At 41.6% G+C, this 14,442-nt stretch overlaps 1 protein-coding gene across 9 annotated transcripts in view; it reads right to left on the bottom strand.

The window, feature by feature from the left end:
• SNX19 (sorting nexin 19) overlaps positions 1-14,442 on the bottom strand; it is an 80,312-nt gene that overhangs the window by 49,758 nt on the left and 16,112 nt on the right. The window lies entirely within an intron of this gene.

The raw sequence follows: 14,442 nt of genomic DNA on the forward strand, positions 1-14,442 counted from the left end.
TCCTCCCCTCAAACTAGATGCTAGTTGTGCCAACCAAACGCGTCTCCAAACATTGCCCCATGTCCCCTGAGGACAAAGTTGCTCCAGTTGAGAATCCTGCCTTAGACTTAGGGACTTTTGGATACAATTGTATCAGGCTACTTTCATAGCCATTTAAAACCCGATGGCTGTAGCGCCATGTTTTTCGAACTGTGGGCTGGACATCATTAGAGGTCATATAATCTGTTTTGCTGTTTGTGATACCATAAAGATGCATCTCATGTTTGCAGACACTTTTTTCGTATGTATGTACCTATATATGTATACATCAGATATGCGTGCATGCATATGTGTGTATGTGCCTGTGCCTATGTGTATGCTCATCGTGGGCTGCAATGTACAATGCATTTTTTACTGTAGGTTGAAGTTTTTAAAAAAGTTTGAAAAACACTCATATAGAGTCAAGAATTAGGAGTTCCGAGAGAAAGGAGGAGAAGCCCAAGCCGTATTTTTAGCTTCCTGGAAACGCTCCCCATCTCCACCCACCAAGCACCCAGTAAAACGTTTGCAGGGGCCTCAACCACGAACACTGTGTTCTGTGCCGCCAGTCCTAGCACGGAAGTATGAGTACTGGCCCATCCAGTCAGTAGCAGCAATCTATAGGGTGGGAGAGAAGGGAGGCCTTGGAGGTGACGCTGTACATTCGGGACATTCTCCATTAAACAAACTGCTTTTGCCAATTTCACACCTGATAAAAGTTACACTTCTTTTCTCTCTGATGCCGTTCCCAGGCCTCTGTCTTCCTGCCATGGCCCCTTCTTGTGTTTACAGACAGTTCCCCCTGTCAGCTCTCAGCTCTAGGCTTCTGTCCTGTAACTATCCAGACCCAAGTTACTCAGCTGCGTCTGAGAAAGTTCAACACTGCTGCCCTCTGACTGTGTATCCAGGTCACCATCCTTTCCTGCCCGGTGCTGGGGAAGAATGAGGACGAAATGAACCCCGAGGGCAAGAAACTACATCTTTCTCCCAATGACCACTGTGAAATCTAAAATGGCTCAGAGTTTGCACAGTTTCTTCCCGGATTTTCGCTTTCATGTTTTCAATCATGGATCCACACCTTCGAATTGTGTACTTCAAGGGAAGACAACACTCTCCTAAATACCACAATATAAGAATCTGAGTTTCATACATTTATATCTAGCCACAGTTTTTATTTTTGATTAGTAAAGTACACATCACAGATATGAAATTAATACGTATTAAAAAATGGAAGGATTCTTAAGGAAGGAATTTCAAAAAATCATCTGTTCAACCTTAGTGGTTTTTCCAATCTCACCAATTCCAAATATGGAAATACTGGGCACAAAAAGGAAGTATTTTACATCAAGTGGCTTATACGAACATACAACTTGAGAGTTGGAAGGAAACTTAGAGGTTATTTTATCCAGTCTCTTCCCAAAGCAGAAACCTCCTCTGTAATATAATGGGATAGACAAGGGTTGGGTCCTGTGAATTCAGAAACTTGGGCTTTTATCTTAGTTCTGCTACCCAATTAGCCATGTGACCTCAGGGAAGTAAGTGGCTTAATTCCTTCAAAGCATAATCTAAATTCGTTGAAGATGCTTCTTAAACCTTGCCAACCCAAATCTGCCTCCTTGTGTTAATAAATTCCAGTCATTGGTCCTAGTTCTACTCTCTGGAGTTACCACATACTAAGTTAAATCTCTTCCAAAAGACAACACTTTGCATTTTTAAATTCAGCTATTATTTCTCCCCTACCTCCCTTCTACCACCTATACATCCTTGATTTTGCCAACCTCAAAGACACTCAATAAATGTCTGATGAACGAAGGAGAGAAATGAACCACTGCTTATCCTGGCTCCATCCTCTGGTATGCTGCTTTGTTTTTCTTTTAAAATGACGTGCCCAGAACCAAACAGCTCTGAGATGTGACCTGACCAGCAAAGAATACAGGGGATTGATGCCTTCCTTGATTTAGACGCTATACTTCTTATATAGCCGAAGATTGTGTTAGCTTTTTGGCACTCACGTCAAAAGCACTGACTCATATTGAGTTTTCAGTCAACTAAAATTCAAAGTCCACATATGAACATTAAAAAAAAAAAAAAAAAAACATGTGCCCCTCTGTTAAGTATAGTCTTGCCCTTCTGTATTTGTGAAATTAAAAAAAATCTAAATTATAGTTTACAATATTCATTTCTACCAAATTCCATCTTGTTGGCTTTAGATTATCATTCTAAGTTTTCTAAATGTTTTTGAATCTTTATTTTTGTCATCTAGAGTATTAACTACTCCTCTTAAGATTAGAATTACTTGCAAATTTTCTGACAAAAAAATTGATCAGGATAAGATGAAGAGCAGTGCTCTATCACTAGAAATTTCTCTCTAGGATGGCATCAGTTTATGATATTATTTAATACTCTTGGGCTAACGACACTCAACTAGCCACAAATTACTTAAAAGTACTATAGTGCAGGCAACATACTCCATTTTGTCCATATGGGTATTATGGCAAAAGCTGGCTGAAATCCACATACAATGTAACTACAACTGCACACTAATCAGGCAGGGCACATTTCTACTGAACCATAATGGTTTCTAGGGTTCCCCATTTCCCTTCCCAAATGCTCACAAACATCTACTTCATCATCTGCTTCAGAAATTTCCAGAAATGAATGTTGGGGTCAAGAACCTGTAACCATTTTTTTTAAAAAGGCAAGATATCTGTGCATCTCTAACCCATATGGACAAATGGCAATGTTTCTTAATGACCTTAGGTCTTTAATGTTACATATAAATTTGTTAAGTTTCATGGGATATAATTCATTTAGGCCAAGTACAGGTTTAAATGTACAAACTTTAAAATAGGTTACACACTCTGTTATTTTCATTTCTATTTTGGTCATCAATTCTACTTTAATCATGTCTGTTCAATTCTTCTTGCTAGGGCATTTTCCTTGACAAAGAAAATAGAAAACAGCCTAGCAAATAATAGACCCATTCATTCATTGCTGAGTGAATGAATAAATGCTTTTACCACGTAATCAGTTAATACTACAGCATCTGTCCCAAACAATTACCTATATATATTTTTTCTTGTTAGTAACATGTGACATGTGTATGTGTTTTTCACCTGTCTTTTCCCTTAATATTTATGTACAACCTCAGCTCCTTCTGAGTTGAAGCTTACTAGACCCTGTTCTTGTCAGTTCTATTACTACTATTTTTGCATTGTTCAGTATATGTCCCCTCTTTCTATTTTTTAAATATGTTCACCTAGAATCTGATCGCAGGTTTTGAAGTCAGAAATCTTATATAATTCATTTTGACATCTCCTTTAGCATTTAATAGTGTCATTCACAAATAAATAATCAAATATTTAGTGAATGAATCAATCCTGTTGCAAAACTTTCAGTGACACCTTCTGATGTGAATTTTAAGTTAATCTGTTCTTACAGCATGTAAAACAGTTTTTATCTCATTCTGTTATGCTCCTATGAATTCCAGTACCTCTCATCTATCTCTGCTTTCTTTTGTCAGCTGTTTTTCACAATATCCAGTTTAACTTTATCTGAATTTTTTTGTCAGTGTCTTACTCTTTACTGGGTTGATGGTCTGCTGACATTCTTTCTACTATTTTTGAGTTGTATTCTGTTTGTAGTCAGAAGTCCACCATGTGAATAATCACATGTCATGGCACAGAAAATTTAAAAACCTTGCCTTGGTACATAGTTAGCTACTCATTCCATGTTTTCTTTTTTCTTCTAAAGAAACTTACAGATAGAAAAAAAGTTGAAAATATAATCCGGGCCTTAAGTTTTCTATTAAAAGAATCTCAAAATTATTAGAGATACAGTATAGGCTTCTTCGGGTGTCATCATTTATTTTTATATAAATCAGAGTCGATACTAATCTATTACTTTAGTAAGCAACAGGATTTTAACCACAACCCAGATATGCTGTTCAGAAAGATATTATCGAATCTTTTTAGTTATCTTCTCAGTCTGCAAGGTGGAAAATTATGTGTGAGTCATTCTTGATTTCTCTTTTTCTCAACTTTAAATAGTCATTAAATATAGGTGATCCTACCTCCTCAATATCTCATGAATCTATTACCCCTTTACCATCTCTATAGCAATGATCTTAGTTGAATGCCTCATCACCTTTTCTATCAATGAAACCCCTTCCTAATTTGTCTAACTTTGGCCCCTTCAATTAATTATTCCTCCACAGCACTATTTAACTAATTTTTCTCAATTGCAAATTTGCTCATGTCATCATCTGTTTATGTTTTGTAAATTATTTCCTATCAAATGAGTGACAAATGTTTTGTTCTTGGAATGACTCATAGGACTCTGAATGAGCAGACTCCCATTAAACTCTTCACCGTTATCATCAGCCATTATTCTTGCATATCATATATTCCTAATCAGTCATACTCAACTTCTTTGAGTACCACAAACACACTATATTGTTTTACTGCTCTGCCTTGAATGCTGTCTCTCTCTCTCTCACTGTCCGCTGGCAACTCCCCTCATTCTTTAAATCTCATCTCTGATGTCATCTACTATAAGCCTTCCCTGGACCTCTCATAATCGATAAATCCCTTCTCTGAATCACATATAGAGTTCTTTTCAAAGCCCTGATTTTATACTGCAACTCCTATTTATAAGTTTGCACCTCCAATTGATACTAAACTTCCTATGGTAGGGGTTTTGGGTCTTTTTCTGTATTTTGATCACTTAACAAAGTGCCTGCCACAGAGAAGGCAATCAATCAATATTGGTTACTAAGTAAATTCATGCTGTATATGGGACAAACACTAGTCTTAAAGCACGGCACACTGTTCAAAATAGGTTCTGCAGAAAGCATACATCCCAATACTTAAAACAGCAAAAACACTGAGCTCTTAAATTATTCACGCTTACGGAGGAAGACAATGATAGATTTTTAAATATCACGTACAATATAAAAATCCTTTGTATGTGGCATTCCATATGTGTTTATATACACATCTGGCAGATTTGCTTTCCTAATAATCTTTTGTTTAGGCTAATAATAAAATTAAACTGTGGGCCAATACATCAGTGATAGAGCTGATGCTGTAAGCGGTATGCTAGGTAATAAGTCAGGTGACCTAGAACTAAGTAATCCATGAAATGGGCATTCACATCTGGCTATGCGTTCCTCTGGAAGGGAAGGGAGCTGGAAGGCAAGGGAGTGGGTCACCCATGCTTCTTATCTCACACTATGAATCCTGGAGGAGAGAGACAGCTGCCAGTAGCCTATGTTTGGTCAGTTTTCCTGGGAAATAGGCCCAGAGGATAGAAGAGATCGAAAGTCAAACAAAAGCAAAGGGGGTTTATGAGGACTATGAGTCACACTTGTATTTTGGGAAGTGCCTCTGATGGATGGAGCAGCATCAAATTGATTCCAACCCATTATATGAAACTAGTAAGAAGAGAGGAAGGTAGCCGAATGGGGGAGGAAAGACCGAAAGCAAAGGTCAGGTTACCTTTCTAACAAATGCAGAACGAGAAAAAGACACTTGGGGATTGTGTATTTTTAGGACAAATAAGACTGATAGTAAAGGGAAAGCTCCAAACATTTCTTCTATATTTGAGTATTGTGACATGTTTAAGATTTCAGTCTGAAAGTTTTCTTCTTTCTTTTTTTTTTTTTTTGAGACAGTCTCATTCTGTCGTCCAGGCTGGAGTGCAGTGGCACAATGTTGGCTCACTAAAATCTCTACCTCCTGGGTTCCAGCGATTCTCTTGCCTCAGCCTCCCAAGTAGCTGGGACTAAGGGCATGCGCCACCATGCCCGGCAAATTTTTTTTGTATTTTTAGTACAGACGGGCAGACGGGGTTTCACCATGTTGGTCAGGTCGGTCTCAAGCTCCTGACCTCAAATGATCCGCCCACCTTGGCCTCCCAAAGTGCTGGGATTACAGGCATAAGACACCGTGCCCAGTCAATCTGAAAGTTTTCTATACACAAAGCTAGTGTGCCTCTAAAGTCTTTCAAGTCAACCTTTTTTTGGCCTCATACTATGTTGCTATCGACATACTATAATCCAGTTCTGAGAAAATCAGGACTGACAGACTTTAAAAATAACACTGAAAAGCTACAGACAGGTTTGAACCTGGCTTAACCACATAAAAGTTTAACGAACTCTCTGAGCTCTGGCTTCCTTCATTATAAAATGGGCAAATTCTTGCCTTGCCTTTTTCACAAAGTTATCATCAAGATGAAATAAGAAAAATAAAAAGCATTTCTAAAGTGCTTGTGTGTTGGCACATGTAAAAGAGAAAAAGACTCCTTCAGACCTTCTTTAAAAATTCAACCAGGTCCAGGGAACTAATGACAGCCGGATCTGGAGTAAGTTTTGCATTTCATGCCTCAGTTTTCTCACTGTAAAGCTTATTCTCCTGGCAGGCTCAGGGAAGTAAATACTGAAACCGGTAAAGCATTTGGTACTGAGTGGTTAAGAAAATTGGGAAGAGGCCCCAGGGGGTTTTGGATAATATGAAAACTCTATTTCTGAATCCTTGCAACAATCAGACCTCTATATACTAAACAATAACACTTTCACTGCAGAGACTATAGGATCCAAAATGTCTCTGTCTCTTCTTTCCTTGTCCCCGTGTGAACAGCAAGCCTGGCTCATTCTCAGTCCCCAGGTAGTTATCCTGACCCTGCCTTTCTCAGCAGCAAGGGCAAGGGCAGAGAGGTGGGGTGGGGAAGGGGGAAGGTAATTAAAATGGCCACCCATTCAGAAGAAAATTGAGTCCGTGGAGGGGAAAGGGCAGGGAGAGGGACCAAAACCCTCAGTGCTGAAGCACCAGGAATAAAGGCAAGACACAAAAGAGGGAAGAAGGCAGTAATTTAGTGGTCGTCTTGACAACCAGAGCTCCTATTGTTCATGGGGGCTTTACCTCACAGGGAGATCTCCCTGTTCTGCTCTGCACATAGAACTCCCGCCACAGGAAGGAGGATGGGAAGTGAAGGGCTGGAGGAGGCAGAAGTGATAAGTAATTATGTGCTCGCAGAAGGGGCTGACCTCCAAATTTCCATAAATATCACAGATAACAGATTGAGCGTGTGCTCAGCCATGATCTGGAAGAAAATTATTAGGGATTTATTTAAATCTGCAGACATTGTAGGACTTCAAATGATGCTGTGAAAATGGCTAGAGGAGGCTGGAAAAGACCAGCCTTGAGGAGAATAAAGAATACATACAAGAAGCAGATGCCCAAGATAAAAAGAAAGAGAAAAAACACTGAGAGGGGTATAGAGGAGAAGGAAAAGTAACTGTCATTAACACCATCACCTTGGTGTAGAAGAGCTACCCAAAAGTATTCCCAGTTTCCTGGCTACAGGCTGAACTGTAAAACCTTTCCAAGTAGAAGGCCATCCATCCTGATATGAAGGATGTAGAGACACCGAAGTGGTAACTCCAGAATCTCCACAGAATAAGAACTGTGGGAGCACTGACTATGGGTAGAAAACACAGAAGAGTAATAAATAAAACTGGAAAAACAACAAAAAGGAAACTTGCGGGAGAGAGGAGGTGGGTGTTGAGAAACTCATCTTGATGCTGCATTTGCACACCAGCCTCCCTCCCAAGAAGGATGAATTCCCCCTGAGAAATCTTTCAGGGCCAGCATTATATTAGAGCTAAAGTATATTTCCCACCAATTAATCCAACTGTCTCCCTGCTCCAGTACCAAATAGCTCTGCTTTTCCCAAGGGCACTTGGAGAAGCCTGCAAGGACAGAGGTAAAGATCAAAAGTAAGCATTAACATATGGTTGCTTCTCCAAAACCAAATTAATGGGAGAGAGTCAAACAGTCTCCATCCATGGCCTAAAGCAATAAGAAACGTCCTTGAATAGTAACAGGTTGATAAGATCCTGATACCAGGGCTATTCAGCACTGACAATCTCCACCTTAGTGAATACATAATGTATAAGATTTTAGGATCACAAGAGACCCTGAATAGAGGTCCAAGTAGTTTATAGAGAATACTGACAAAATTCTTTCAATTCAGATGTCTAGCTGGTCTCATCACCACAGACTCTGTTCTGCTCACTCTGTTCTGAATGAATCAGCTCCAGCATTGAATTTTTAATGGTGGGATCCACTCAAAGGGGCAACTTCTGGTCATCCACACCGCTCAGAGAAGCAAGCGCATGCTGAAGACGCATTAGAGCAGAAGGAAGAAGGGTGAAAGATGAAAGAAACAGGGCTTATCTAAAAGTCACTGCCACTAAGGAGTAGGCAGATAAGTGGCCTCTAAATCATGTAGCAAGCCAGGGAATGGCTTCAATACTGCTGTATGAACATCAGGGCAGGGGACCTGTAACTGCAAAACAAACAGGTCTTCCGCAAAGGACAGTGAATGGTATTGTTTAACCTGCAGCGCCACCTGGTGCCCAGAGGGAGAATTCCTGTACCCATGCCATGCAGCAGGAGTTTGGTAGGCTTTTTGTCACCTATTTGAAACAACAAAAGCAACATACATTCAGAAAGAAGCTGGCTAAAAATATTCCAGATTACTTTTTATTTGAAAGTAGAAATAATGCCCCTCCTCCTGCTTTAAAAATGTCTTAGTGTATAGAATATTATTTAGTCTAAACCAGTCTAAACGACACCGATTTCACAAGATTTAGCTATGTTATACCTTCCTCTATAAAGCCTCCCGAACATTTACCTCTACATTATCTCTCACACCCCCAAAAAACTGCAGGCACTAGGCTATGATTCCCGTTTGGACAGTAACAGGCAAAGGTGGTTGGGTGGTGTGTTCTAAGTCACATAGCCTCAAAGCAAGATCTGAATTCAGTTCTGACTTCAAAGTCCATGTTCTTGCTTTCTATGTGGAAGGAAAGAGGTGGAGAAGGCACAATGGCAGGAGATGCTTCCAGAGAGGGCAGGCTCGGTGGGGCTTCATACTGGGAGGCCCAGGTTGGGGAGGGGCGCTGCACTCTTTGGAAAGGAGAGGGCCATTAGAATGGGAGATGGCCTGAAGGGCCCCCAAACCTCTTTGCTTAGGCTGTACCATGGCTCTGGGAATCAGAATTCCCCAATTAATTGAAGACCTGGGTACACCCTGTGTGGAGGGAATGAAAGATTCAGTTTCCATTTTGCTTCTGGTCCCCCAGCACTATTGATGAACTCTTTAAGATTCTTTTTTTTTTTTTTTTTGAGACGGAGTCTCGCTCTGTAGCCCGGGCTGGAGTGCAGTGGCCGGATCTCAGCTCACTGCAAGCTCCGCCTCCCGGGTTTACACCATTCTCCTGCCTCAGCCTCCCGAGTAGCTGGGACTACAGGCGCCCGCCACCTCGCCCGGCTAGTTTTTTGTATTTGTTAGTAGAGACGGGGTTTCACCGTGTTAGCCAGGATGGTCTCGATCTCCTGACCTCGTGATCCGCCTGCCTCGGCTAATAGTGAAAAGCAGAGGGACTGTCTCCAGCAGAACAATGTGTGATCTTCTGTGTTCATTTATTTGACACAAATTTATTAAGTGCCTTCAACGTATGGGGCTGGGTGTTGAAGATATGATGGTAAACAAGACACAGTCCCTGCCCTCAGGATGCTGACATACATTCTAAAGCTGTCATCAAAATGTCAAAATCTTAGGCTCCTGGTGCAGTCACAGATGGGCAAGAGACACCAAGAACCCGACTTGGAAAAAAAGGCTCTGAGGTTTAAATACCTCATGATATTCTGTTTTTTGTTAACTTTTACAATGAGCAATTTTGTACCTCTATTTCAGTATATGAGACTTCAAGAGCACACACACAGAAATGCAAACACAATGCACAAGCACACGGCTGTCAGCTGCCATCCACCTGCTACAATCTCAAAGATACATTCCAGTAGAGACTGTCACTACGTGACAGGAAAGGCATGATGTCTTTATCCTAAGATGGGTGTAGAATAAGTGACACCCAAGAAATATGACAGGCAGACCACTCGTATGACAGGGGAAACTGCTAGGGCCCATCCTGGCCCAGTCTACAGCAGTCAAGAGCTTCCCTTTGGCATGGCCTAATGGAAGAGGCCTGGGACTCCTTCCCAAGGAGCCACAATACAATCTGAGCAAAGTCATCAATGAAAAAAATTAATTTCAGCACCTCTAAAAACGACCCAAGCCAATGATTAGAGAGCCAGAAAATAACCGAGAATTCTGAAGACTTAGTTTGAGTTAATTTTGTATTTGGGGGTCTTGCAAAAGTGTGCGTATTTCTAGAAAAGCTGTGCATAGGAAGAGATCGGGTATAAGATATAGCCAGGCACCAGAGCTGAACTGGAAGAAAAAGTTACACAGCAAAGGAAAAAATTGTAATCTATGCTTCCTGAGAAACTCTGAGTCTTAACATTAATAATCTTTTCCTGATTGTGAATAGGATGTAAATAGAGATACCTAAGAGACAATCTCTGGCTCAGAAGTACTTTAAAGATAAAATCAGAATATGCAGACAAAAATAATTTATATGCTACCATCAGATGCATGTGTCCCTGAGACCAGCCAGATAGAAAGCAAGAGAGGCGAGATGGGAATAAGGCAAGGGAACTTTCAGGTGAACCCAGTTCTACTGAACACTGCTTTGTGGGGAAGCTTGCATGGAGGGGAGGCAGGGCAGAGCAGTGGGAAACACATGAGCTCTGAGGCTAGGATGACTTAAGTGGAATCTTAAGGTGTGGTTGTTAACGACTTTTATGATTTTGGGAACGTTATTTTACCTGAATGTAATTTTCTTCACTTATAAAATGTAGAACTATATGTCTATCTCATAGAATTGAACATTAATACAAACAGTACATAGCTGCTTTCCTGGTATTAATATTGTAATAAACGTCAGTTCCTTTCCCATTGCAATTACTTGTGCCCTTTTGGTGGCAGACCTGGAGGTTCTCTTAAGAAATAACCAATGTCACAAAGAACTGTGATCCACCTGCTACTCAGACACGCCCAACCAAGAAAGAGGCCCTGGAATCAGAGTTCCACTCAGAAAGCACCTTGATTCTGGAGCATCCTAAGAGAATAGTGGAAGCAAGAGGGTTCATGGTCAACCTTTCCCAACTGTCCTTAAGGGAGATGGACGTTGCGCCTTGCAGCACAGCACTCTCCAGTTCTCCCAGACTCTGCCACAACTCTCCTGACCTTTTCTAGGACATGGTTTATAGAGCGACATCTTCTCTAAGAAAGTGATTCCAAGGTCTGGTGTAAGGTCCAGCGCTTGCCATCAAGTTTCTCCTGGGTCCCCTGCTTGTTGGACCCTTAAACCTGCATATCCTTTCTTCTTCCTCTCTGTAGACTTCCTAACTTTATACACGTTACACTCCCCTCTGCCAGAACCTTTCCCCCCCTGCTTTCTGCCAAGCCATTCCATTCCCACATGCCCCAAACACTCACACTCTCTGTCTCTATCTTAGACACACACACACACACACACTCCCTCTTTAACTGAGAAATCCTGATGCAGATGCCAGGAATGTGTCTGCTGCCCTTTTGACACAGGTCGGATGCCATCGTCGGGGCCATGGGGAGGGCAGCGCCGTGGACGTGGCATTCACGCATTCTGCTACTGGCGTGGTTCCTATTTTTATTGTGGCATTACTCTGGGTGTCCAGGCAGGGCGCCGGTCCAGCTTCTTCTCATTCCTTCACTCTCCATCAGGGCTCCACACCAATCCTACTCCTTTCCTTGGCTGGATCTTCCTGCCCCAAACGCCCTAACATCCACGGAGCACAGTGTATCTCTCCTCTTTCCCTCCAACCCAGTCTAGCTCTGAGGACTTGCCCAATTTGCTAAATCTGATACTGATGTTCGTAGAGATATTTACAAGTTTCTTCTGTTTTCGGGCATGAGCAGAGTTTGCACAAGCCGGATTTGCTCCTTGGCTCAGACTGCCACCCGCTCTCCCCTTCCCCTCCCTTTGTCTCTCATTCCAAATAAGGAGTGCTTCTTGTTACCTAATTGGATGTTCCCAGCACAGAAGCTGACACAAGAGGTTAGGCGCACATGCATGCAAGACTTCCCTTTGACTTAACAATGCCTTTTTTGGGCATCTAACCTCTCTTCAGCTCCCCTCCCACTTCTCTCCACACCATCAACAATCAAGGGAGATAGATTTACAAGCCTGGCTCAGATCAGAGCTCTTCCAACTTTGGCTTAGAAGGAGGGGTTATGAGGTCGAATTTTTTTTTTTTTCCTTTGCAGGATAGAGAATGTGCTTATAACTTGACAGAAGGCTATGGCGTCCAAGGCAGTCATGTATATAGGTCTTTTAAAGGTGCAAGGAGGGTACACAAAGTTGGAAGCAGAGGAAATAAACTTGCCTGCTTGGGGATAATAATACTGGAAGCTGGAAAATGAGGACATTTTAAGGAGGAGATACACTCAAATCTGGTGACTTTAGCATCCCTGATGGTCAAACTGCAGTGTGTTCCAAATAACCAGAGAAGTGGCAGTACCACCGGTGGCACCAACACCAATTATCCTGCTCTTTTAAGCACAGAACTTAAAGGAAGAGAACCCAAGTACCCTGCAAAAGCATGTGGCTCAGCTACCTATGGTTTCAGGGAGGGCAAAGATGTAGCCTCCTAGGCAGCAGTCATGGAGACGAAACACAACGGGACCTCATATCATGCCTCTTGTGGGAGAGGCAGGGGGTGCAGTGGAGAGGTGCTGCAGCTCTGGAGATGTTAAGTTTCCAGCACACTGGCTTACCAAAGCAAATAAAGCTGAAGCATGTAGCAATGCAAACACCACTTTTTAAAATTAAAACCTGCAACTGTCCTGGGGACAGTAACATGTGCTGCCTTTGGACTGCAGCAGTGCCCTTATGTTAGATGCAAATGTGTAGACATGGAGATGCAGTTTGGATTCTACAAACTGCCTGATAATCTCCAGTACTTGGAGACAAAGATTTTTGGGTTGGCTTTTATCCTGCTGAATTGCAGGGCAAAGATCTGATCCTGAAATTTAGACACTCATCACAGCTATAAATCAGAAAAACCTGGGTTCAAATTCTGCCTGTGATATTTATTAACCCTGTGATTTTGATGAGATAACCCACATTCTTTATAAGCCTTAGTTTCCTCGTCTTTAAAATGAGGGTTAATACCTCTTTCGCAGGACTTTCGCAGGAATTAAATATTAGGTTGGTACAAAAGTAACTGTGGCTTTTGAATAGCATGTGCATGTAGTGTTCAGTACAGTATTTGCACTAAGTAACTCTCGATAAACATTTGCTGGACAGTAAATATGCTGATGCTGATGAGATGATGAGATGATCAACGTGTACACTCTGAATGCTAAAATGAGTTAGTCCCATGTCTATAACGCACAGGGTGCTTGCAGGTATGAGACCATGGGCCACTGATGCCAGATCTTTGGAAGCTCTGGTGGAAGAACCGGTTCTTTCTTTAGATACCATGACTTCTAGCTTCCTATCTTAAGGAGGCTTCAGGAAAACTGTGAAACCAGCTATAAGGTACTTCAGGAGAGGGCCAAAAATGTCATTAAAAAGATGGGAAAAATGATTTGTAGGGATACATGATTGGCCTCAAACAGAGAAGTATGAGATTCTTCATTTAACTCTAGTCTGTGGAAGCTTGGATGAGGAGACTGCTCACCAGATGTGGTCCTATTTTCATTGCAGCTAATACAAAGCCAAATGGGTTACGGATAAAGCTGGATACTTAGATATAAGTAAGAACTTGTTGACAGGAAGGGATATGAGATAACTGAACACGTATAAAACATCTTCACCTGGAAACATGTATGGTGAACAAAGATAATAGGCCACAGTTACAAGTTTTTCAAAAGTAGCTGCAAAATTCTGTTCTTGCACAATATTCAGTGGCTTCATTCAAATTCACCAAATATATTCAGAGTTCTCCCACTTTTCCCATCACAATAGTGATGCTTTTCCATAAAATAGAGTAAGACAAAACAAAAAAACAAGAACTCAGAATGTGAAAAGACGAGAAAGTCAAGGGAAATTCAGCTGTAAGCCCTCTCCCTGATTTCCTTTATGGCATGAACTACATTTGGGTTTTGCTAGTCTTCATTCACCAGACTTTACCCAGCTAACTGGAGTTTTGGTTGTAGTTGGGGAGTGTCAGGAATAGGAATGGAAAGATGAGGAACCTGCCTGGGCAACATAGTCTCAACCGAAAAATTTAAAAAATTAGCCAATCGTGGGGGTGTGTGCCTGCAGTCCTAGCTACCTGGGAGGCTCAGGTGGGAGGAAGGCTTGAGCCCAGGAGGGGTGAGCCCAGTGAGCTACGATTGCAGTGCCACTGCACTCCACCTTGGCGACAGAATGAAATCCCATCTCACTGGTATTTCATGTATTGGCATTTTATCCTCAATATATGAAAAATGAAAAAGAAAGAAGTCTCACAGTCTCTGCTCTGAACTCTC

Source organism: Trachypithecus francoisi, unplaced genomic scaffold (genome assembly GCF_009764315.1).
Source record: "Trachypithecus francoisi isolate TF-2019V2 unplaced genomic scaffold, Tfra_2.0 Lachesis_group8, whole genome shotgun sequence".
Lineage (NCBI taxonomy): Eukaryota > Metazoa > Chordata > Mammalia > Primates > Cercopithecidae > Trachypithecus > Trachypithecus francoisi.